The sequence below is a fragment of the Heptranchias perlo genome, chromosome 20, assembly GCF_035084215.1.
Source record: "Heptranchias perlo isolate sHepPer1 chromosome 20, sHepPer1.hap1, whole genome shotgun sequence".
In the NCBI taxonomy this organism is placed as follows: domain Eukaryota; kingdom Metazoa; phylum Chordata; class Chondrichthyes; order Hexanchiformes; family Hexanchidae; genus Heptranchias; species Heptranchias perlo.
The window spans coordinates 10,939,595-10,966,557 of NC_090344.1; the positions used below are offsets into that span (position 1 = coordinate 10,939,595).

Below are 26,963 nucleotides of genomic sequence, written 5' to 3' on the forward strand. Positions count from 1 at the left end.
TCGACGAGTATGAAACTTGAACCCACGCGTGCAGAGCACAATAGATTAGCAGTCCATCGCCTTAACCACTCGGCCACCTCGTCGCATGCACAAATTTGCGAAAGCTCCTTTATTCAAAATGAAAATACTGCCGATGTTGCCAAACTGAAATAAAACAGTAAATGCCGGACATCCTCAGCAGGTCAGGCAGAATCTTGAGATACAGAGTTAACATTTCATGTAGATGACCATCACATGAGTGTTCTATTACAATCCTGACTTGCGCCTTGCAGATGGTGGGACGGCTTTGGGGTGTCAGGAGGTGAGTTACTCGGCGCAGAATATCCAGCCTCTGACCTGCTCTTGTTGCCACAGCATTCAGCTGGCTGGTCCAGTTAACTTTCTGGTTCATGGTGACCACCAGGATGTTGATGGTGGGTGATTCCTAGAAAGATTCCAGGAATGAGGGGCTCTAGTTTCATGGATGGACTGGAGAAGCTGGGGTTGTTCTCCTTGGAATAGAGACAGCTGCGAGGAGATTTAATAGAGGTATTCAAAATCATGAAGGATCTGGACAGAGTTGAGAGAGAGAAACTGTTCCCATTGGCGGAAAGGTCAAGAACCAGAGGACATAGATTTCAGGTGTTTTGCAAAAGAGCGAAAGGTGACATGAGGAAAAACTTTTTTACACAGCGAGTGTTTCGGATCTGGAATGCACTGCCCGAGGGGTGGTGGAGGCAGATTCGATCATGGCCTTCAACAGGGAACTGGATAAGTATTTGAAATGAAAAAAAAATACAGGGCGACAGTGAAAGGGCGTGGTGGGGTCTTGCTGGATTGCTCTTGCAGAGACCCGGTACGGACTCGATGTGCCGAATGGCCTTTTTCCATGCTGTAACCTTTCCATGATTCTATTCTGTGTGTCGGGGGCGATGCAAAGCGACCGGAGCGTGACGTAAATCGACCTGCTCATGTCCATTCCCTGATAATAAATCCGAGTGTGATGCAAAGAAGAAATACATAATTATGGTACATATCTTTCATCTTATGCTCACCACGAGAGATACTTCGTTTACCAGGAGGCCATTGCGCACTTTGATTGATACTTCACCTAGATCACCCCTTACACTCCCAACACCTCCGTGCAAGAAACATTTTGGGTGGCAATTCAGACTTTGCTGATTTGTGCAAACAGATGTCAGCCAGCAATGCGGAAACGCACTTCTTTGGAAAGAAGATTTTTGGGTGACGCGGCCAAAATGAACAGCTCTCCTAATTGTAGCAGAGGGGGGATCCGAACCCACATAATCGAAAGATTGACTCCACCATCTTGGACAACTGCATTGCTCTCCTCCAAACCAGTCCATCCATTTCTGATGAAAAAGTTCAGAGGGCTGAATCCTTACCTCTGGTTCTTTCTCCACAGGCGCTGCCTGACCTGCTGAGTGTTTCCAGCATTTTCTGTTTTCATTTTTGTGATTTCACAATGGCTGTTTTCCTGAAAACACCCAATTTGACCCAAGGACAAAGCTCCAACTTCACTTTCCCCACGCGCTTTAAAGTCTGTCGTTTCTGAACAAAATCCCCTCCGCGCCGGATATTCAAAGGACCTTTCGCTCACGGCCAACCTCCTGTCATCGACACTTTTTCACCATTCCCGCGCTTCTCATTTCTCCTCATTCCTTTTCAATCGGACATTTCCACAGACCTATTAAGATCAAGCGGAACATTTACGACCTGACTGCACCGCCCAGACTGACAAAAGTGCACCTTTCAGCCGTCATTCGCAGCTCTGTCGCGCCGCCCGTCTCTCCCGCACATCAACTGCTCGGGCAAAAGCGCCAACGACCATGAAAACAAAACCCAGTTCTTCAGTTAACATCCCCCGTGTCACAAGATACCCCATGGAAATTTCACGGAAAAGTATGCCGCTGTCCTTCCGAATGCCAGCCCTGCTTTCTTAGTGCTTGTCTCTGGAACAGTCACGCAGATCGAAATGTATCGATTGGTTTCAAGGCACAAATGAACATTGGTGCGAGCGGGACATGTGCCCCCGAGAAACAGCGGTCGATGTGGAGCAAACTTCAAGGCGTAAGAATGTGAAAGTGAATGTTACAGTTGGCAAGGCCGCAGGAAAGTCTCAATGAAATGGACGATGATTGTGGAAGGAAGAAAATGCTGGAAGAAGCGACAGGTCTGAATTTTGGATCATCCAGCAGAGACACATGAGAGAACAATAACAGGATACAGACAAAGGTGCTGGAGGCAGAAAGAAAAAGCACGAAATAAGAGGAATGAAAAGAGAGTGACTTAGTGGAGCGCGAAGAGATACAGTAGCATAGTGGTTATGTTAAGTGGCTAATAAGCCAGAGACCTGAACTCAGAATCCGGGGTCACGAGTTCATAATCCCGCCATGACAGCTGGAGAAATACAATTCATGAAAAATAAAATTTGGAATTAAAATACCAGTATCAGTAATGGTGGCCATGAAACAACCGGATTGTTGTAAAAACCCATCCGGTTTACTCATGCCCTTCAGGGAAGGAAACCTGCCTTCCTTACCCAGTCTGGCCTCTATGTGACTCCAGACCCACAGCGACCAATGTGGTTCATTCCTAATTGCCCTCTAAAATGGCCTGGCAAACCACTCAGTTGTAAAATCTCGATTAACAAAAAAGTCTTAATAAAACCGGACGGGCCACCAGGCACCGCACACGACAAAGGCTCAAACCAAGCCCAGTCGAGTCTGCAAAGTCCTCCTCACGAACATCTGGGGACTTGTGCCAAAATTGGGAGAGCTGTCCCACAGACTTGTCAAGCAGCAGCCTGACATAGCCACACTCACAGAATCATACTTTTCAGCCAAAGTCCGCAGACTCTTCCATCACCATCCCTGGGTATGTCCTGTCCAACCGGCAGGACAGACCGACCAGACAGTGGCGGTAGAGTGATTTGCAGTCAGGATGGGAGTGTTCAACATTGACTGTGGACCTCATGGCATCAGGTCAAACATGGGCAAGTGAAACCACCTATTGACAAGCCCTCAGCAGCTGATATCAGTCCTCCTCAATGTTGAACACCAATTGGAGGAAGCACTGAGGGTAGCTGGGGGATTTCAATGTTCATCACCAAAGGTGGCTCGGTAGCACCACTAATCGCGGAGACCTGAAGGGCATTGCTGCAAGATTGGGCCGACGGCAGATGGTGAATGAACCAACACGAGGGAAAAACCAACTTGACCTCGTCCTCACCAATCTTCCTGTCGCAAATGCATCTGTCCATGACAGTATTGGTAGGAGTGACCACTGCATAGTCCTCTTGGAGACGAAGTCCTGTCATCGCACTGAGGATACCATCCAACGTGATACGTGGCACTACCACCTTGCTAAATGGGTTCGATTCATAACAGATCCAGCAGCTCAAAACAGGGCATTCCATGAGGTGCAGTGTGGCCATCCTGCAGCAGCACAATTGTATTCCAGCACAATCTGTAACTTCATGGCCCGGCATATTCCTCACTCTACCAACAAGCCAGGGTATCAACCCTGGTTCAATGAGGAGTGTAGAAGAGCATGCCAGAAACAGCACTAGGTGTACCTCAAAATGAGGTGCCAACCTGGTCAAGCTACAACTCAGGAGTAAATGCATGCTGAACAGCGGAAACAACATGCTATAGATTAGAGCTAAGCGATTCTACAACCAATGGATCAGGTCAAAGCTCTGCAGTCCTGCCACAGTCAATCGTGAATGGCGGTGGACAATGAAACAACTAACGGGAGGAAGAGGCTCGGCAAACTCTGTAAATTTCCCCATCCTTAAATGATGGCAGAGTGCAGCACGCGAGTGCAAAAGACAAGGCTGTTAGCGTTTGCAGCCAGAAGTGCCGAGTGGATGAATCCATCATGGCCTCCTCCCCATATTCATAGCAGCCAGTCTTCGGCCAATTCGATTCACTCCACGTGATATCAAGAAACGGCTAAGTGCACTGGATACAGCAAAGGCTGTGGGCCCCGACAACATTCCGGCTGTAGTACTGAAGTCTTGTGCTCCAGAACTAGCTGCGCCTCTCGCCAAGCTGTTCCAGTACAGCGACAACACTGGCATCTAACTGACAACGTGGAAAATTGCCCAAATATGTCCTGTCCAAAACAGCGGGACAAATCCAATCCGGCCAATTACCGCCCCACCAGTCTCCTCTCAATCATCAGCAAAGTGATGGAAGGTGTCGTTGACAGTCCTATCAAGCGGAATTTACTCACCAATAACCTGTTCAACGATGCTCAGTTTGGGTTCCGCCAGGTCCTCTCGGCTCCAGACCTCATTACAGCCTGGGTCCAAACATGGATAAAAGAGCTGAATTCCAGAGGTGAGGTGAGAGTGAATAACCTTGACATCAAGAGAGCATTTGGCCGAGTGTGACACCAAGGAGCCCTCGTTAAATTGAAGTCAATGGGAATCAGGGGGAAAACTCTCCAGTGGCTGGAGTCATACCTAACACAAAGGAAGATGATAATGGTTGTTGGAGGCCAATCATCTCAGCCCCAGGTCATTGCTGCAGGAGTTCCTCAGGGCAGTGTCCTGGGCCCAACCATCTTCAGCTGCTTCATCAATGACCTTCCCTCCATCATAAGGTCAGAAATGGGGATGTTCGCTGATGACTGCACTGTGTTCAATTCCAATCGCAACCCCTCAAATAATGAAGTAGTCCGAGCCCGCATGCAGCAAGACCTGGCCAACATCCATGCTTGGGCTCATAAGTGGCAAGTAATATTCGCGCCAGACAAGTGCCAGGCAATGACCATCTCCAACAAGAGACCGTCTAGCCACCTCCTCTTGACATTCAACGGCAATACCATCGCCGAATCCGCCACCATTAACATCCTGGGGGTCAACATTGACCAGAAAATTAACTGGACCAGCCATATAAATACTGTGGCTACGAGAGCAGGTCAGAGGCTGGGTATTCTGCGGCGAGTTACTCACCTCCTGACTCCCCAAAGCCTTTCCACCATCTACAAGTCTCAAGTCAGGAGTGTGATGGAATAATCTCCCCTTGCCTGAAGTAGTGCAGCTCCAACAACACTCAAGAAGCTCGACACCATCCAGGACAATGCAGCCCGCTTGATTGGCACCCTATCCACCACCCCAAACATTCACTCCCTTCACCACCTGCGCACAGTGGCTGCAGTGTGTACCATCCACAGGATGCACTGCAGCAACTCGACAAGGCTTCTTCGACAGCACCTCCAAAACCCACACCCTCTACCACCTAGAAGGACAAGAGCAGTAGGCACATGGGAACAACACCACCTGCACGTTCCCCTCCAAGTCACACACCATCTCGACTTGGAAATATATCGCCGTTACTTCATCGTCGCTTGGTCAAAATCCTGGAACTCCCTTGCAAACAACACTGTGGGAAAACCTTCAACACACGGACTGCAGCGGTTCAAGAAGGCGGCTCACCACTCGCTTCTCAAGAGCAATTAGGGATGGACAATAAATGCCGGCCTCGCCAGCGACGCCCACATCCCATGAACGAATAAAACATTAATGTGAAGACATTGGCTCCAGAAGCGAGGTTGCACCTTTACTTTTCCTACCGTCTCAATCTTTCTTTTACCTTCTCTGCTGGTGTTGCAGGTTCGATCAGGCATCGCCGTTTCAGGAAGCCTGAGAAGTCCATCAGGGGACAATACGAGAGACAGAGACAGGGAGAGATTGAGAAATGCATGCAAAGAAAATAAAGAGAATACATAGAATCATACAATCATAAAATGGTTACAACACAGAAGGAGGCTGTTCGGCCCATCGAGCCCGTGCCGGCTCATTGTAAGAGCGATCCAGTTCGTCCCACTCACCCGCTCCTTCACGTGTATTGCGCCTTGGAAATTTCCGTACCCTGTCCTCCGGAGCTCAAACATTCTCTGGATATAATTCAATTCTCCCAACAGCAACACCGAAAAGATGTCGGAAGCTATTTGCTGATTTTTCACGAAAAGCATTGAGACAGGAGGGGTCGTGCGGGTTTTGAAGCTGAGATCCCGCGTATATCATTTAACATAAACCTCGAAGCGAGAATCATACCCCGAGACCCACGAACCGCTGCCAGTGCAGTCGTGCAGCCAGTTGAAATGTGCGCTGCCTCCCACTGCCGATCGGCCATCCTTTCAGACCTCTTCTGTCCATCCAATCTCGTTTTCTATTCTGGTGCACATCAATATCAAGTTGTACATTAACTACTTCCAGTGACCAATATCAGCATCCCTTTACCAAATTGGTTTCGACGGTACCACTTGAATTATGAAGTAAGACGTTTCAGAATTAGTTGCTCTGAAACTACATTGCTTGGGAGGAGACTGAGAGATGCAGATAAACATCGGAACGTTGGAGTGCATTTCCACAGATTCCAGAAGGTAGCAGAACAGGTAGATAATGTGGTTGAGAAGTCATAACGGTTTCTCTCCATTATTAGCAGAGGCATAAAATATAAGAGCAGGCGTGTTATGTTAGAAATTTATAAAACAATAGTTAGGCCACAGCAAGAATACTGGGTGCAGTTGTGGTCACCACATTACAGGAAAGGTGTGATTGCACTCGAGATGGTACAGAGGAGATTTACGACAATGTTGCCAGAACTGGAGAATTTTAGCTATGAGGATAGATTGGATAGGCTGGGGTTGTTCGCTTTGGAACTGATGAGGCTGTCGGGAGATTTAATTTAGGCGTATAAAATAATGACGGGCCTGGATAGAGTGCATAGCAAGAATCTATTTCCCTTAGCAGGGATGTCAATAATCAGAGTACATGGATCTAAGATAATTGGTCGAAGGATTAGAGGGCAGCGGAAGATATATTTCCCACCCAGTGGGCGGTGGGGGTCGGGAAATCACTGCCTGAAAGTATGGGAGAGGCGCATTGAATAATAAAAACTTCAGTATGCACCTGAAGATCCGTCACCTACAAGATTAGGGACCAAACGCTGGAAAGTGGGATGAGGCTCGGTACCGATTTTTCAGCCGGCACAGGCACGATGTGCAGAATGGCTTCCTTCTGTGGCCTAACTTTCTCGGATTCTACGATATGATTGCCGTCTGTCTCGGCATCGTGATAACATATACTCGACCATAAGTATACTTTAATCAAATTGGTGCTTTGTTTCATTGTGAGAGCGAAGAGACATAAGTGTATAAGCATTAGCTACAGCAGCTGGGTTGCACCTTTACTTTGCCTACCGTCTCAGTCCCTTTTTTTACCCTCTTCTGCTGGTGTTGCAGGGTAGATCAGCCTGCGCCGTTCAAGGAAGCCTGAGAAGCCATCAGGGGTCAAAAAGAGAGACAAGAGACAGAGACAGGGATGCATGCAAAGAAAATAAAGAGTATAAATGTCAGGTTTTGCAAGCTAGCAGAATTTAAGTTACAGATTGGGAGATATTGCTTCTCGGTCTTGAAATCTTGGAAGAGAAGATTGGACGCCCAATTAAAAGCACCGGCCACGTTGAAGTATCTCTCATGCTGGGAGAGAGGTGAATGTGTTCAATTAATTCCAATTAATGTATTTGAGCATTGAAGAGATCTTCAAGCCGCAGCACTCCATTGGAGTTTTGAGACAACAGCTTTAACCACTCGTCCATCGCAGCTGGAAACGGCATGTTCGTTCAGACAGGATTCCATTTAGAAACATGGAGACTTTGCACAAGCCAGCATTGGTGGTTCAGGGGTAGAATTCTCGCCTGCCACGCGGGAGACCCGGGTTCGATTCCCGGCCAATGCACGACCATTTTGCATTCTGCACCAAGGAGGAACTTCGGAACAGGATTCCGGTATTTGGTCCTTCCAGCCTGTTCCGCAACTCAATGAGATCATGGCTGAGTTGTGACCGAACTCCCTGTCCCCGCCCTCGTCCCAGATCTCTAAATACCTTTGGTTAACAAAAATCTTTCAATCACGGGTTTGAAATTAACAATTGTGCTCGCATCAAACTGCCGTTTGTGGAAGAGACTTCCACACTTCTACCTCCCTTTGCTTGTCGAAGTGTGTCCGAACTTCACTCCTGAAAGTCCTGACTCTAATGTTTGGCTCAGCCCCCAAGTCCGAGACACCCCAAAGAGCGGAAATAGTTTTTTTGTAACTACCCCAACAGTTCCTCGTAATATCTTGATAATTTCGATCACACAGCCCTTAATCTACTAAATTGCAGGGAATATAACCATAGTTTGTGTAATCTCTCCTCGTAATTTAACGCTTAGAGTCCAGGTATCATTCCAGTAAATCTACACTGCACTCCCTCCAAGGACAATATACCCTTCCGAAGGTGCGGTGTCCAGAACTGAACACAGTACTCCAGGTGTGGTCCAACCAGAGCTTTGTGCAGCTCTAGAATTTTGTCTATTCTCTTGTATTCTCGTCCTCTAAATATATAATTGTAAACAATTTTACAACACCAAGTTATAGTCCAGCAATTTTATTTTAAATTCACAAGCTTTCGGAGATTTTCTCCTTCCCGAAAGCTTGTGAATTTAAAATAAAATTGCTGGACTATAACTTGGTGTTGTAAAATTGTTTACAATTGTCAACCCCAGTCCATCACCGGCATCTCCACATCTAAATATATAGGCCGCCATTCCATTAGCCTTTTTGATTATTTCTTGTACCTGTCCATGATATGTTATTGATCTATGTACATGGACACCTAAGTTCCTTTGGAACTCCACAGTTTCGAATTTTTCACTTTTTATAAAGTATTCTGATCTATCTTTGTGAAGTCCAAAGTGGATGACCTTACACTTGCCAAAATTGAAATCCATTTGCCACGGTTTTGGCCATTCATTTATTATATTAATATCTCTCTGGAATGTTGTGCGTTCATCTACACTGCTTACAACGCTACCCATTTTGGGGCTATCGGCAAACTTCGATGTGTCGTTCTCTATCCCGTCATCTAATATCAATGAAACCGCCTTGACATGGGGGAAATTCCAATTCAGCATCAATCTCTTCATCATCTTGAGACATTTTATTTACTTTACATGTGTTGCGCCTTGGGAACTTCAGCACTCTGTCCTCTGGAGCTCAAACATGATCTGCATGTAATTCAATCCTACCAAATGCAATTCTGAGAAGATGTCAGAAGCCAGTTGGTGTCTTTTCACTCAAAGTAGTGGCATAGCAAGGCTCATCCGGGACTTGAACCCGGAACTTCTCGGATATTAATCAACTAAAGTCCCGAAGCGAGAATCATGCATCGAGATCAACCAGGCGCTGTTACTTGCTTCGTGCAGCCAGTGTAAAGTTTCGCTGTCTTCCAAAGCCGATCGGCCATCCTTTCAGACCTCTTCTATCCATCCAATCTCGATTTCTATTCCGGTGTGCGGTAATATCAAGTTGTACACTAACTATTTCCTGTCGCCAATATTCGTTTCCCTTTACTGAATTGGTTTCGTCTGTACGACTTGTATTATCAAGTAAGACGTTTCAGAATTAGTTGCTCTGAAACAACATTGCTTTAGAGGATACCGAGAGGTGTAAATGAAAAGAGGAACCTTGGAGTGCATGTCCACAAATCCCAGAATGTAAGAGGACAGATAGTTAACGTGGTTACAAATGCATACAGGATACTTTCCTTTATTAACCGAGGCAGAGAATGTAAGAGCAGGGAGGTTATGGCAGAAATTTTAAAACAATAGTTAGGTCACAGCAAGAATACTGCATACAGTTGTGGTCACCACATTACAGCATAGATGTGATTGCACTAGAAATGGTGCAGAGGAGATTTACGACACTGTTGTCAGAACATGAGAATTCTAGCTATGAGATTAGATTGGATAGGATAAGGTTGTTTGCACTGGAGGTGAGGAGGCTGTTGGCAGATTTTATTGAGGTGTATAAAATTATGACGGGCCTAGATAGAGTGGATAGCAAGGATCTATTTCCCTTAGCTGGGAGACCAATAATCAGGGTACATAGATCTAAGGTAATTGGTAGAAGGATTCGAGGGGAGAGGAAGATTTTTTTCCACCCAGCAGGTGGTGGGGGTCGGGAAATCACTGCCGAAAAGGGTGGGAGATGCAGAAACCCTCAGCGCATTGGCAAAATAAAAACTTCAATATGCAAGTTAAGATCCGTAACAAACAGGATTAGGTATCAAACGCTGGAAAGTGAGATGAGGCTCGGTACCGATTTTTCGGCGGCACAGGCACGATGTGCAGAATGGTTTCCTTCTGTGGCCTAACTTTCTAGGATTCGATGATATGATTGCGGTCTGTCTCGGCATCGTGATAACATACACTCTACCATAAGTATACTTTAATCAAATTGGTGCTTTGTTTCATTGTGAGAGCGAAGAGACATAAGTGTATAAGCATTAGCTACAGCAGCTGGGTTGCACCTTTACTTTACCTACCGTCTCAGTCCCTTTTTTGCCCTCCTCTGCTGGTGTTGCAGTTTAGATCAGCCTTCGCCGTTCAAGGAAGCCTGAGAAGCCATCAGGGGTCAAACAGAGACAAGAGACAGAGACAGGGAAAGATACAGAGGTGCGTGCAAACAAAATAAAGAGTATAAATTTTAAGTTTTGCAAGCTAGCAGAATTTAAGTTACAGATTGGGAGATATTGCTTCTCGGTCTTGAAATCTTGGAAGAGAAGATTGGACGCCCAATTAAAAGCACCGGCCACGTTGAAGTATCTCTCATGCTGGGAGAGAGGTAAATGCGGTCAATTAATTCCAATTAATGTATTTGAGCATTGAAGAGATCTTTAAGCCGTAGCACTGCGAGCCGACTTCAAACCTGAGCAGGAAAACCCCATTGGAGTTTTGAGACAACAGCTTTCACCACTCGTCCATCGCAGCTGTGAACAGCATGTTCGTTCAGACAGGATTCCATTTGGAAACATGGACACTTTGCCCAAGTCAGCATTGGTGGTTCAGGGGTAGAATTCTCGCTTGCCACGCGGGAGACCCGGGTTCGATTCCCGGCTAATGCACGACTATTTTGCATTCTGCACCAAGGAGGAACTTCGGAACAGGATTCCGGGATTTGGTCCTTCCAGCCTGTTCCGCAACTCAATGAGATCATGGCTGAGTTGTGACTGAACTCCCTGCACCCAACTTAGTCCCATATCTCCAAATACCTTTGGTTAACAAAAATCTTTAATCACGGGTTTAAAATTAACAATTGTGCTCACATCAAACTGCCGTTTGTGGAAGAGACTTCCTCTCTTTGCTTGTCGAAGTGTATCCTAACTTCACTCCTGAAAGTCCTGACTCTAATGTTTAGGCTATGCCCCCAAGTCCCAGACACCCCAACGAGCGGAAATAGTTTCTTTGTAACGACCCCATCAGTTCCTCTTAATAGCTTGATAATTTCGATCACATCAGCCTTTAATCTACTTAATTACAGGGAATACAACCATAGTTTGTGTAATCTCTCCTCGTAATTTAACGCTTAGAGTCCAGGTATCATTCTAGTAAATCTCCACTGCACTCCCTCCAAGGACAGTATATCCTTCCTAAGGTGCGCTGTCCAGAACTGAACACAATACTCCAGGTGTGGTCCAACCTGAGCTTTGTGTTGCTCTGGAACAATGTCTATTCCCTTGTATTTTCGTCCTCTAAATATATAGTCCACCATTCCATTCGCCTTTTTGATTATTTCCAGTACCTGTCCATGACCTGTTTTTGATCTATGTACATGGACACCTAAGTTCCTTTGGAACTCCACAGTTTCGAATTATTCACCTTTTGGAAAGTATCCTCATCTATCTTTGTGAGGTCCAAAGTGGATGACCTCACACTTGCCGAAATTGAAATCCATTTGGCACGGTTTTGGCCATTCATTTATTATGTTAATGTCTCTCTGGAATGTTATGCTTTCATCTTCACTGCTTACAAAGTGCCCATCGGCAAACTTCGATATCTCGTTCTCTATCCCGTCATCTAATATCAATGAGACCGCCTGCCCTGGGGGAAATTCACATTCAGCATGATTCTCTTCATCATCTTGAGACATTTTATTTAATTACATGTGTTGCCGAGGCATCGAATGTCAGAGCAGTGAGGTTATTCTAGGAATGAATATAACACTAGTTTGGCCACAGCTGGAGTATTGCCTACAGTTGTGGTCACCACATTACAGGAAAGATGTGACTGCACCAGAAATGGTACAGATGTGATTTACGACGATGTTTGGAGGACTGGAGAATTTTAGCTATGAGGATAGATTGGATAGGCTGAGGGTGTTTTCTCTGGAACAGGGGAGGCAGAGGGGAGATTTATTTGAGGTGTACAAAATTATTACAGGCCTAGATAGAGTGGAAAGGAAGGACCTGTTTCACTTAGCAGGGAGGTCAATAAAAAGGGGGCAGAGATTTAAGGTAATTGGTAGAGGATTAGAATGGAGCAGAGGGGATTTTTTTTCCACCCAGCGGGTGGTGGGGGTCTGGAACTCGCTGCCTGAAAGGGTGGGAGAAGCAGAAATCCTCATCGGATTTAAAAAGCACTTCAATATGCAGTTGAAGAGCCATAACCGACAAGACTACGGACCAAACGCTGGGAAGTCGGGCGATGCTGGATACCTCTTTTCGGCCGGTACAAACAAGATGGGCGCAATGGCCTCCGCTGGCGTAAATTTTTAAGATTGTCTGATTCTCTGATATGTTTGCCGTCTGTCTCGGCATGGCGATAACATACACTCTACCATAAGAATACTTTAATCAAATTGGTGATTTGTTTCACTGTGAGAGCGACGAGACATGTATGTGTAGACATTGGCTGCAGCAGCTGGGATGCACCTTTACTTTTCCTACCGTCTCAGTCTTTCTTTAACCTTCTCTGGTCGTTGCAGGTTCGATCAGCCGTCGCCGTTCAAGGAAGCCTGAGAAGTCCATCAGAGGACAACACAAGAGACAGAGACAGGGAAAGATAGAGAAATGCATGCAAAGAAAATAAAGGTTATGAATAGAATCATACAATCATAAAATGGTTGCAGAACAGAAGGAGACTATTCGGCCCATCGAGCCCGTGCCGGGTCATTTTAAGAGCAATCCAGTTAGTCCCATTCCCCCGCTCCTTCCGGTAGCTCGAAATTTTTATGCCTTCAAGTATTTATCGAATTCCTTTTTAAAACCCACGATTGAATCTGCTTCCACTATCCTTTCAGGCAGCGCATTCCAGATTATAACTACTCGCCGGGTAAAAAAGTGTTTCCTCATATCGCCTTTGGTTCTTTTGCCAATCACCGTAAATCTGTGTCCTCTGGTTCTCAACCTTTCCGCCAATGGGAACAGTTTCTCTTTATTTACTTTATCTAAGCCCTTCATGATTTTTAACACTTCTATCAATTCTCCTCTGAACGTTCTCTGCTCAATGGAGAACAACTCCAGCACGGGGTAAATGCGATCAATTAGCCTCAATTCATTAATTTGAGCATTAAACAGCTCTTTAAACGTTACTGTGAAATTATGGTAGCGTGGCCTCGCGGTCTAATGTGTTAAATTTAATTTCTTTCGATGTGTGGGTTTGAATCCCGCTGCTTTTAGAATTTCTGCCAATGTTTATTTTGTTCTGTTCACAGAAATCCCGATTGTAGTGCGATGGAGCAGAGGATGTGAAAGGAGCTGAAAGTGTAACTGCAGATATTATTTTCATCACGGGGACAGGACACGTTTCCACAGGTAAGGGCCTCTCACCTTAATATTATTTCCAGCAGAGTGGGACAGGTGATCAGAGTGACCGGGCTCCAGCGGCGCAGTCAGTGCGCGGTCCTTATCTGACAGTACAAGGTCGGGAAATGCCGAGGTTGTTGGTTGAGTCTCACCTAGATCAACGAATCCTTTTCCTTGTGAACATTTCGAACGGAGCTGAACGTATAATTGAGGTGTTCCAAAATGCATCAATTAGTTGTATCGCCACGTGGTTCCTCTTGTTGCAATATCAGATGTGATATTTAGTGTTATTAGTTTACAGGAGGGTGGCTGCGGAATTGGAGCCACAAACTATGATTTTGATCAATCTACTGATTTTGGGATTTAGCTTGAGTTTTAAACCAGCGCGTTAGAACGCTCAGCCACGATACTTTCCATCTTGCGATCATCAGGAGCTACTTTTACAGGAATTGAATCACTGCAAGCAAGAATTATACCCATCAAGCACCAATGCTCGAAAAGCAGCAGGATGAATGTGTCCAGTTGGAAACCAGTCTGAAGGAACATGCAGTCTGACAGAGCCGGAAGTTCAGCAGATTGACTTTTGCGGTGAGCAGATGATCAGCCTCCTTCTTGAGAGTGTTTCGCCAATCCAGCTCAGAGTGGATTAAGCCTTATAAATTCGGGTGGGACTGGAGCCACTTGTATAAGATGAAGTGGAGGGGGTTGTTTCCCTTCCTTGAAGGGCATTAATGATCCTGTTGTAGTTTTGCTGCAAAATTTCACTTCCCAGCGCCGAAATCACCGAACCCTGAGCTAAAATTCAACGATGGTGAGATTCGGACACACAACCTTTGCATTGATTAGAAGTCCCACGTGCTACTCATGGCGCCACAAATCGGCTATCGATTAGGTTATTTCACGTTACCCATATGCTGCTTTGGAACATTTGCTGCGGTGCAGTAAGTGGTTCGAAAGCTCAGTGGGGATTCAAAGCGCTGCTGAGAAATCGACATAGCGATGGTATGTGCAATGCACAGTGCTCTCTCTCTCCCAATTGCTCTCTCTTTCTCTCTCTCCCATTTGCGCACTCTCGCTTTCTCTCGAGCTCTCGCTCTCCCCGTTTATCTCAATAGGGTTGGAATACAAAGGGTGGATGTCATGTTACAGCTGCACAGAGCTCTGGTGAGACCCCATCTGGAGGATGGCATTCAGTTCCGGGCACCCACCTCAGGAAGGATGTCTGAAACTGGAGGCTCGAGCTGCTGAATGGCCTACTCCTGTTCCTATGTTCCAATGAATGGAACAATAATTCAAGTACAGGGACCCTAATGTATCAGGATGTGTGAGTGAAGAATGTTTTCTGTTTGAAGTACTGATTTCCTTCGTGTTCCAGTTCAGTGCAGTCCAGTCCAGACAAGCTGCTCGCACAAAGTGGCATTTTCTGTGAGAACACGAAAGACGCGTTCAGGCCATGACAATGCCGAGTGCGGGTCGGCCTGCGCGTGAAATGGAAAGTGAGGTGAAATACTCCCACAAGCTGTTGATGTCTCTGTTTCCATTTCCAAAACGCACGCACGCACGGGCCGAATCGATGCAGAGAAAGCTCCGAGGCGAAGCAGGACTGCCGTGGATCATTTGAAGCAACTGGAACACACAAGATTCGGCCCGTTTCACGTGGCATCTCCTGTTTCTGAATCTTCTTACCCTCCTGCTTCCTCTACTCCTCCAGCTGCCAATTGAATTAGATGTCTGATGCAAATACAGCCAATACATGAAACCTATCTTGACCTGGTCAGCAGGGAGAGAGAGGGCAAGAACGGTGCTGACCATTGAGAAGGGATGGATTTTGCACATGCCGGGAAAGGTCTCATCTCCCTGCTTCTTCGCTTTGCGGAATATCTTATTGTACAGGAGATGATCTCACTGCCCCCCAGGCCCATGATCCCCACTCACACTCTCCTTCCAATCTCACACACCTTTGCTTAGGTTTGAAATCGTGTATGTTTTCGCACTTGGATTACATTTGAAGAAAGCGATGCTGTGATAACCCGGGACTATTGAGGAGATGCAGTGCAAGAAGAGACATAAAAGGGTAATGATAACAGTGACTGTTCTGACACTGTGAGCTACAGTTAAAGGCTGAACACATTTAAAGTCTCATGCAGCAGGTCCAGGTCCAAATCTTTCACGTGGCATCTCCTTCTGCTTCTGTCACTCCTTTTCCTCCACGTAGAGTTCACTTGGAATTCCTGTGCGGCTGCATTGCGCATTTTCCAGATCTGCTTCGACCGCAATTCGCTCCAGTTCATCAATTGCAGATACTAGTTTCATCAAGACACATTTTCACAGAAAAGGGCTGTTCATCCTTTTGTTTTTCAAGCACAGTAGGGTAGATGATCAAAGTAACCGGATTGGGTGAACTGTCTGTACAGGTGCCTGGTGGGCTCGTGGTTATGATTCGGCATTCACACCTATGTAATTAATTACATGAAACCAAATAAACTCGACGAAAAGATGAATATTTCTGTAAACACCATTAACCAACCTATTATTTTCTGTTGCAGACTGAAAGAGACGCTAACGTGGTTACCGACTGACACTCACAAGTTTAATAATGATTTGTTTTGCATGTGAAACGCTTTTCAGACTGCATTTTAGAAATGGTCAGTGTATATCACACCAGGAGTTTGGTGCAGCCGTTGTTAAATTGAACAGGAACCGCCGATTGTCGACCTATCAACACAGGAGAAGAAACTCGCCCCTGAAGGTACATATCGAGCAAGTTCCAAGATAATGAAGAAAATCTGCCCGGGATCCAATTGGGGGCTTTTTGCATGTGAGATGAACGTGCTAACCGCTATAATACAGAAACCGCAACACGGTAAGTATTTGTAAAACTGTTCAGTGCAACCGCTGTTCAATTTCACAGGACCGGTGTTTTGCATCAAACAGAAGTTAGCAGCAAAAAGTGTTATTAATGGGAATAGTGGGACTGAGAAATGCTTAAACAGCCGGCACCCTGTAAAACAGAGCTCCAAATATCGGTTTAAATAAAATCCTGAACTGACGGAGCGGAGGGCAATTAAAGATTGAATTATATCGCAATTCACTGAATCTAACCAACGTTTAAAGAAGTGAATCTGTCAGGAGTGGGATTCCTGCGCTTTTGGTGAGGAAGTGTGGCGGGCTGCTGCTTCCGTCCCCCGCACTCCGAGAGGCGCGGTGGAGGTCGGTACCGATCTCCATCCTATGGATCCGGGTCCACACGTTTCCTGTGGAGCTGGTGGCAGAACTGCAGCGTCTGACTCCAGATCCGAAGACTACGTGTTTGAATTACGTTGGGTCGCAGCATTTTCACTCCGGCTCAGGGCTCTGCGACTGATTCAAAATTGGGACAGTGTTATAGGGATTGGCTGTTCAGCGTTTGCGCAGTAATAACAAAATTACATTTCATACATCAATGTTTTTTTTTCTGTTACTTTCTATTTACACCCTCTCCAGTTTTATTTAGAAACATATTTCAACGTTTAAGGGGTGTGCTGTCCAATGTTTGTGGAATCAGTGTAATTCAATTTGATGCATTGAATGGCTTTTTCTGCAACTTTCTATTTAGACCCTCTCCAGTTTAACATAGAAATAGGTTTCAATTTTTAAGGGCTGCAGTGTGCAATGTTTGTGGTATCAGTGAAATTCAATCTGCTACTTTAGTCTATTCCTTCTCCAACCCAAACTCTTGTCGTTAGATTTGTAACATTACCTAGTTCAAAATGGGATAGTCAGTGATATAAATAAATCAGTAACAGCCCCGAAATCTCAGCGGGTATATTTGTTCCAATACTTAGTGACCATCTCGATTTCCATTGAAAATTTCAATCAGCAAATCCCAGCGGGTATTTTGGGTTTGATAAACTAATTTAATTGCTTGACTGTTTCCTGGAAATGATACAGTTGGGATTTCCTTACCCGTACCGGCAATTGAATCAATACATTCGTTCATTTCGCAAATGACAGTTGCAGAAATAAATAAATCTCGACATGTAACATGGAAAAGCAACTCTTCCTGTCATTAAAAACAAATTACGCATTTTTTTTATTTGCTTACGTTTAAATGTAGAACATACATTCAGAACTGCCCTCTAAACTTAAAAAATGGTAAAACAATCCCAGATTTCAAACACAGAGCATGATGCTCATGTATAAGTAAGATTAATCATTACTTTGTGAAATTTGCATTCTAATTGTCTTTATGATGTTACGGAAAATATTTCTAGATGTCCGTCCCCAACTTAACGGAGATACGAAGATGAAAACCGAAAGGATTTTTCAAAAACTATTTGGAGCGATTTGATGGGTTCCCCATCTCCTTTCTTTAATTGATACCTTTTGCTAATTGCTCATCTTGATCCGTTTGCTTCATTTTTTCCTCAGTTATTTATGGTTAATTTTCTACCTGTTAACGTTGTTAAATATTTGATTTGTTTGTTCCCTCCTTCTTGACTTGTGATTTGTTGACCTCCAGGTAAAAGTCTGAAACAGAAATGTGTTTATATTCAGGAGTGACTCTGAAGTGTGAGACCGAGAGGTGATGCCGGATGTGTGACCGAGAGAACAACTGCTGTTGGCAGAACTGTCCGTAACGCAACATACCCTGTATGGCATTGCACATGGTAGGCCGGATGTTTTATATTGACTGAACGGCTATGTGTACAACACACACCGGATTTTACTGCTGGTTAAACTCCACAAAGTATAATCACCATAAATAACCAAAGTCTCAGATCAGTTGGAATTTAATTACTGTTGTTGAGGGGAGTTTGTACATTGAAAGGAGTTTATACATTTAAAGCTCCAGGTAAACCTGCAAACCTCTCTCGCCTGTGGGTGACGTCACCATGAGGTGTCTACCTTTCTTTGCGCTTCTGGAGTTCTGAAGTGTGATTGAACCTTACCAAAAGTTTCCTATAATTAGTAACGAAGGAAGGTATCAGTGTAAATGGGAGATATAAACGTGGTTGTTTCACTGGGTACCAAGGGAACCGGATACATTGCTCATTCCAGTTATTTGTTCAGCAGGAAACATAAATCATTCTCTTTAACTGTACTCGCCCGAAGGAAAAGGAAACAAACAAAACTGCTCAGTACTTTGTTTTCTCTTCTTCTGCTGGTTTACATTCACTCACCGAGAAAGTGACAGATAAAGAGACTGAGAGATTGGATTGGCTTTTTCACTTTGTAATCGATTGCACTTTGTACTTATTGTAAGAGACGGTTCCACCCAAACTATCCTGTGCCTGATATTTTCATTAATACCAAGATGTGTTCAAAATGAGTTTCTACCAATTTTACAAAAGCTGTGCAGCGAAAACTACTTTGAAACGAGTTTCGCTTCCCAACCTTTAATAGAGATGGGCTACTGGTTGTAAGTGAAGAAGGTTGTACACACAGGCCTTTGGATCAATATCCTCGAAACGTGTTTCGGACACATTGTATGAGAGGTCCGTCTGCACAGTGAAGGAACATTTCCGCATTGAAGCTCTTGAATCCTTTCCTTGTTGGCTCCGGAATTAATACAAATACCGCCCTTTGTTATTTTGTTGCTGAATTCACAAATTGGGTAAATATCACATAGGAGACTTAAGACAAAAAAGGCCCCGACCAAACGGGCACTTTGAGCAGCTTCGCCACGGAGCCAAATCAAGCTGCAACTTCACGACCTCCCCTCTCTGACACCTGTCAGATACCCTCCACTGTCTGTTGGAGTTTTTGGCCGTTTTGTACTTTTCTGTTTGTCGCGTCGATTTCGCTGTGTTCACCAACACCGTTTGTGTCTCTCGCTCCGTTGAGCTCGCTGTGGCAATGTGTGGATTGATTCTGAATGAAAAATGAAATAAAAGGTCTTAATTATCAGGTGGGCCAGTGGCGCAATGGATAACGCGTTTGACTACGGATCAGAAGATTGTAGGTTCGACTCCTACCTGGTTCGGTTTTCTGGAATTTTCCCCGTGACACTGGGGAATGAATGAGTCAGACATAAAAATTAGGTATTGTTTATGGTGAAGCAGCAAATAACACATTCCATTTTGAATGGTTTAGTTTCAGTTATGCAAAAAAAAAACTTTGACCACAACGTGATTCCAACAAGCCGCCTTTTCGGTTGATGTCAGACACACAAACATTGCAGCACGAGGTGTCGCCACCGCGCAAATGGCCTTCATGTGTTTACGGGCCTTTCAGACACTTCGTGTGACAAAAGAGCTTTCCAATCCCCGCCACCTCCTGAACATCGAGGCGTCCGGCAGAAGCAGCATTCACCGCCAGCACCGATATCGCGCTGCCTTTGCCGTTCTGCAGGAAATCCGATGCTGAAAATACAAAGCAGGACGGACAGTATCTGGAAAACAGTTAAACTTTCAGTGTTCAGACTTTGGTGAGAACTATAAGCAGGAATTTGGGTAGATATTAACTGGGTGTGTATTCGGAGTGCGCTGTTCTTTTATAAACTGTGGGAGCGTAGATATCAGTGCGATGTCTATATATGAATTGTGGGTGTGTATATATGAGTGAGATGTTTATATATTAATTGTGGGTGTGTCTTTCCGAGTGTGATGTTTATATATGAATTATGGGTGTGTATATATGAGTGAGCGAGTTTTTATATGAAATGTGGGTGTGTATATATGAGTGCGATGTTTATATATGAACTGAGGGTGTGTATATCTCAGTGTGATGTTCATATATGAACTGTGGGTGTGTATATATGAGTGTGATGTTCATATATGAACTGTGGGTGTGTATATATGAGTGCGATGTTCATATATGAAATGAGGGTGTGTATATATGAGTGCGATGTTCATATATGAGTGCGATGTTTATACATCAAGTGCGGAATGACCTGAAGTGACAATTCCACCCGGGGTTATATGTTGTTCCAACGAATGACACAAAGTTCAATTAACATTAGTCGGAAATCACTCAGTTGGGCGGGCGTTAGACTAAAGATCTGAAGATCTCGGGTTTCTGCAGTTTTAGTTATTTACCCGTAGCCCTTCATGTTTTTCCCTTCACGTACTTATCCAATTCCCCTTTGAAAGTCACGATTGAATCTGCCTCCAGCACTCACTCAGGCAGTGAATTCCAAATCTTAACCACTCGTGGCACAAAAGCGTTTTTCCTCATATCGCCTTTGATTCTTTTACAATCACCTTAAATCTTTGTCATCTGGTTCTTGACCTTTCTGCCAATGGGAGCAGCTACTCTGACTGGACCCTTCAAGATTTTATCCACCTTCCCCTTAAATGCATCTATGTGATTTGCCTCAACTACTCCTTGTGGTAGCACGCTCCACATTCCGACCACTCTTTGGGTAAAGAATTTGATCCCGAATTCCCTATTGGATTTATTAGTGACTATCTCATACTTATGACCTCTAGTTTTGGACTCGCCCACAAGGCAAGTGAAACCATTTTCTCTATGTCGACCCTATCAAACCCATTCATTATCTTAAAGACTTCTATCAGGTCACCCCTCGGCCTTCTCTTTTCCAGAGAAAAAAATCGTAGCCTGTTCGTCCTTTCCTGATAAGTCTCTCCTTTCAGTTCTGGTATCACCCTTGTGAATCTTTTCCACCTTCCCCAATGTCCCTATATCCTTCTTATAATATGGAGACCCGAACTTTGCCCAGTGCTCCAAGTTTTGTCCAACCAAGGTTCACTACGAGTTTAATATAACTTCTTTGCTTTTCAATTCTATCCCTCTAGAAATGAACCCCAGTGTTTAGTTTGTTTTCACGTGGCCATATCAACCAATGTCGCGACTTTTAGTGATTTGTGTATCTGTGTCCTTAGATCCCTTTGCTCCTCTATCCCATTTAGACTCTTATTATCCAAGCCGTATGTGGCCCACTTATTCTTCCGACCAAAATGCACCACCTCACACTAAGCTATATTTAAATTAATTTGCCATTTACACGCCCATGCTGTAAGGTTACGAATGATTGCCTGTATTTTTCGCATTTTTCCTTTGTATTAACTGGAACTCCCAATTAGGCGCCGTCCGTAAATTTTCAAAATGCACTTCCGATTCCCGTGTCCAAATCAATAATGTAAATTTTGAACAACAACGGCCCCAGTACCGATAAATTTTGAACAATAGAGATCCAAGCACCGATCAATTGTGAACAACAATGGTCCCAGCACCGATAACTTGTGAATAACGGTGATCCCAGCACCGACCAATTGTGAACAACAATGAACCCAGCACCACTAAATTTTGAACAACAGTGCTCCCTGCACCAATAAATTGTGAACAACAGTGGTCCCAACATTAATTAGTTGTGAACAACAGTGAACCCAGCACCGATCAATTGTGAACAACAGTGGTCCCAGCACCGATAAATTGTGAACAACAGTGGTCCCAGCACCAATAAATTGTGAACAGTGATCCCAGCCCCGGTCAATTGTGAACAACACTGGTCCCAGCACCAATAAATTGTGAACAACAGTGGTCCCAGGACTTTTGATCTTGAACTACAGTTGAAACTTCTGCAGGAAATAAAAAGAAGCGTCCAAATCGCTCCACGTGAATCTCAAGCACGTGGGGAAGAAGTTCAGTGCAAACAATCAGGAATTTAAAGGCACTTCAATGACCTGCACTTTCTTTGAATAAGTTTTGTTCGACATTGCATTCTAACCTGAAATCGCACTCGGCTTTCATATCACCGAAGCACAGTGTCGCCGCTTTGTATCTGTCTGCCTGTAAGTGACGAGGTTGGACTAGGCACGGCCTGATGCAATTTTTGAAATCTCACCAAGCGCCAGGGAAATGAAACTTAGAGTCGAACTGTGCCTGTAAGTGATGAGTTGAAGGGAATGTCGCTCCAAACAGATCGGGACAGAGCGCAGTGCAGCCACACAGGAGCTCCAAATCCACCCTCTCGCCAGTCGGCAATTACAAATTTTAACTGAACTATCCATTGGCCCAGAGTCACCCACTGAAATCGAGTTTTTCTCGGACACATTTTTTTCTTAACATTGGTTTAAAAGTGAAAACTGCGGTCCACTTCACTGCAAGTGCAAGAGAGAACTTTGTAGATGCTGCCCGCGTGCAGCAAGATCTGGACAACATTCAGGCTTGGGCTGATGAATAGCAAGTAGCATTCGCGCCAGACGAGTGCCTGGCAATGACCATCTCCAACAAGAGAGAATCTAACCACCTACCCTTGACAATCAACAGCATTACCATCGCCGAATCTCCCGCTATTCACAACCTGGGGGTTACCATGGACCACAAACTTAACTGGACCATCGATATAAATATTGTGGTATAAGAGCAGGCCAGAGGCTGAGTATTCTGCGGCGAGTGACTCACCTCATGCGTACCCAAAGCCTTTCTACGATCTACAAGGCACAAGTCAGGAGTGTGATGGAATACCCTTCACTTGCCTGGATGAGTGCAGCTACAACATCAGTCAACAAGCTTGGCACAATCCCGAACAAAGCATCCCACTTGATTGGCACCCCAGCCACCACCCTAAACATTCACTCCCTTCACCACCGGCGCACCGTGGCTGCAGTGTGTACCATCCACAGGATGCACTGCAGCAACCCGCCAAGGCTTCTTCGACAACATCACCCAAACCGACGACCTCTACCACCTAGAAGGACAAGGGCAGCAGACGCTAGGTAACACGGCCACCTGGACGTTCCCCTCCAAGTCACACACCATCCCGACTTGGAAATATATCGCCGTTCCTTCATCGTCGCTGGATCAAAATCCTGGAACTCCCTACCTAACAGCACTGTGGGAGAACTTTCAGCACACGGGTTGCAGAGGTTCAAGAAGGCAGCTCACTTCCAACTTCTCAAGGCCCATTAGAGATGGGCAATAAATGCTCGCCTTGCCAGCGACGCCCACATCCCATGAAAACATTGACATTGTCGAAAGGTTACAGCATGGGAGGAGGCCATTCGGCTCTATTCAAGAGCAATCCAGGTAACCCACTCCATCGCCCTTTCCTTTCATGTACTTATCCAGTTCCCTTTTGAAGGCCATGGTTGATTCTGCCTCCATCACATCCTCGGGCGATGCATTACTGATCCTAACAACTCGCTGTGTAAAAAAGTTTTTCCTCGTGTCACCTTTGGTTCTTGTGCCAATCACTTTAAATCTATGTCCTCTGGTTCTTGTAACTTCCGCCAATGGGTACAGTTTCTCACTATCTACTCTGTCCAGACCCTTCATGATTTTGAATACCTCGATCAAACCTCCTCGCAACCGCCTCTGTTCCAAGGAGAACAACCCCAGCTTCTCCAGTCTATCCACGTAACTAAAGTCCCTCATTCCTGGAATCATTCTAATAAATCTCTTCTGCTTCCTCTCTAAGGCCTTCACATCTTTCCTAAAGTGTGGTGCCCAGAACTGGACACAATACTCCAGTTGTGGCCGAACCAATGTTTTATTGAAGTTCATCATGACTTCCATACTTCCATACTCTATGCCACTTTATATAAAGCCCAGGATCCCGTATGCTTTTTTAATGGTTTTCGCAACGTGCTCTGGCACCTTTAACGATTTGTGCACGTCAACCCCCAGATCTCTCTGTTCCTGTACCCCTTTTAGAGTTGTGCCCTCCAGTTTACATTGCTTCTCCTCGTTCTTCCTAGCAAAATTTATCACTTCGCATTTTTACCGTTAAATTTCATCTGCCACTTGTCCGCCCATGCCACCAGCCTGTCTATAACCTCTTGAAGTCTATCACCATCCTCCTCACTGTTTATTTCCCTTCCAATTTTTGTATCATGTCCAAATTTTGAAATCGTGCCCTGTGCACCCAAGTCCAAGTCATCACTTTATATCAAGAAAAGCAGTGGTCCCAGCACTGACCGCTGGGAACACCACTGTGCACCTCCCTCCAGTCCAAAAAAACAACCGTTCACCATCACTCTCTGTTTCCTGTCCCTGAGCCAATTCTGCATCTGTTGCTACTGCCCCCTTTATTCCATTTGCCGCAATCTTAATGATACGCCTACCGTGTGGCACTTTATCAATCGCCTTTTGAAAGTCCATATACACCACATCAACTGCATTACCCTCATCTACCCTCTCTGTTGCCTCATCAAAAAAACTCTATCTGGTTAGTGAAACACGGCTTTCCCTAATCAATCCACACTCGTCCAAGTGACTGTTAATTCTGTCCAGGATTACCGTTTCTAAAAGTTTCCCCACAACTGAGGTTAAACTGAACGGCCTATTGTTGCTGGGTTTATCCTTACACACTTTTTTGAAGAAGGGTGTAACATTGCAATTCTCCAGTTCTCAGGCACCACCCCCGTATCTATGGATGTTTGAAAGATTATGGCCAGTAGCTCCGCAACTTCCATCCTTACTTCCCTCAGCAAATTGGGTTGCATCCCACCAGGACCGGGTGATTATCTAATTTAAGTACTGCTGGACTTTCAAATACCTCTTTATCATTTTTTAGGCCATCAATAATTAAACTATATCTTCCTTTACTGAGACTCTGGCAGTATCTTCTTCCTTGGTAAACACATGCACAAAGTCCTTTTATTTTATTCGTTCATGGGATGTGGGCGTCGATGGCGAGGCCGGCATTTATTGCCCATCGCTAATTGCCCTCATTTAGGATCTTGACCATCTCCTCTGCCTCCATGAGTAGATCTCCTTTATGGTCCCTAATCGGCCACACCCCTCCTCTTACTACCCGTTTAATGTTTACATGTCTGTCGAAGGCTTTTGAATTCCCTTATATGTTGGACGCCAGTCTATTCTCTCACTCTCTCTTTCCCCTCTTATTTCCTTTTTCACTTCCCCTCTGAGCTTTTTATATTCTGCCTGGTGAATGAATGAATAAAAAAAAACATTTTAGGATTTCCTTCAGCCTGAAACAGAAAGTTACCGATTGATTAATCGCGATTTGAACAAACATTCGTCTTTTTTCAGAGCTAATGAGTTTTGCGCAATTGATACATTGAATCATTTTGTAAAAGTTAATTCCCTGAACGGGAACCGAAGCCGTCTCCCGCACTGAGAGCATTTGCAGAAGGCAGCTATCTTCTGCGTTTTTCCTATAACAGCTCCATCGGTAGAGTTTCCGTAGTGTCGTGGTCATCACGTTCAACTAACCCGCGAAATGTCCCCGATACACAACCAAACGGAAATATTTTGGAAAAAGTTGTCCACTCAGAATCAATAAATATAAAAAAGGAAGAATTCATTTTGTGTTTAGATATGAATAAAATACAACGCTCACTGAACCGGTAGAGTTTCCTTCCTCTGCCCAGTTCTACACACACTCAAGTACGACACATATACCGACAGGATCTCTCCCTCACTCCCGTTTCCTACCCTGACGGTGCAGGAAGCCCCTCTCAAAGCTGCACATTGTGACTGAATACAGTTGTTTTGTGAAAGATCATTAAATGATCCTGCAGCGCTGCCTCGGTTAATAACTACAGTTCTAAACAGAATTGCAGCCGCGGCAACAAACACATCAGTTTTTCGATGTTCGATGTTCCCCAGCTCCTGGATTGTGTGAGGCCACGACAGCAACAACATTCAGGTCGCCTGTCCGGCCTCGCTCTCTCCACTCACACGTTAGACCAAGAGAGATAGGAGCAGGTCTAGGCTATTCGGCCCCTCGAGCCTGCTCCGCCATTTAATGAGATCATGGCTGATCTGATTTTTAACTCAACTCCACTTTCCCGCCCTTTCCCCATTTCCTTTGACTCCCTTGCTGATCAAAAACATTTGTCTAACTCAGCCTTGAATGTATTCAATGACTCAGCCTCCACAGCTTTTTGGGGTAAAAATTCCAAAAAATCACGACCCTCTGGGAGAAGAAATTCCTCCTCATTTCCGTCTTAAACGGGCGGCCCCTTATTCTGAGACTATGCCCCTTAGTTTTAGATCCCCCCAAGAGGGGTAACATCCTCTCAGCATCTACCCTATCGAGTCCCCTCAGAATCTTGTATGTTTCAAGAAGATCTCCTCTCATTCTTCTAAACTCCAATGTGTATAGACCCAACCTGTTCAATCTTTCCTCACAAGACAACCCTTCCATACCCGGAACGAACACAGTGAACCTTCTCTGAACTGCCGCTAATGCAAGTATGTCCTTCCTTCGTTGCTGGCGGAAAGCAGCAAATGCCGCTTCAGACAAAGCATTACTGCCCATCCCTGGGAAACAAGATGCCACGGAAGCTTTGACAACACATCGCAGGCATCGTCTGTCCCGCAGTTGTTGCTCCGACGCAAAGCAGAACTTTGCAAAGCCAGCTGTTACAAAATTTATAACCCTCAGATCACTGCACACCTTAAAAGTCTG

The 26,963-nt window shown here is 45.0% G+C and overlaps 4 non-coding genes across 4 annotated transcripts; 3 read left to right on the forward strand and 1 right to left on the reverse strand.

The window, feature by feature from the left end:
- Nucleotide 1: 1 nt before the first annotated feature.
- Nucleotides 2-83, reverse strand: trnas-gcu (transfer RNA serine (anticodon GCU)). The gene has a single exon. It is a non-coding gene; the product is annotated as a tRNA-Ser (tRNA).
- A 7,599-nt stretch (nucleotides 84-7,682) lies between these two features.
- Nucleotides 7,683-7,753, forward strand: trnag-gcc (transfer RNA glycine (anticodon GCC)). The gene has a single exon. It is a non-coding gene; the product is annotated as a tRNA-Gly (tRNA).
- A 3,136-nt stretch (nucleotides 7,754-10,889) lies between these two features.
- trnag-gcc (transfer RNA glycine (anticodon GCC)) lies at nucleotides 10,890-10,960 on the forward strand. The gene has a single exon. It is a non-coding gene; the product is annotated as a tRNA-Gly (tRNA).
- Nucleotides 10,961-19,531: 8,571 nt separating this feature from the next.
- On the forward strand, nucleotides 19,532-19,604 carry trnar-acg (transfer RNA arginine (anticodon ACG)). Its single transcript has one exon. It is a non-coding gene; the product is annotated as a tRNA-Arg (tRNA).
- Nucleotides 19,605-26,963: the final 7,359 nt, after the last annotated feature.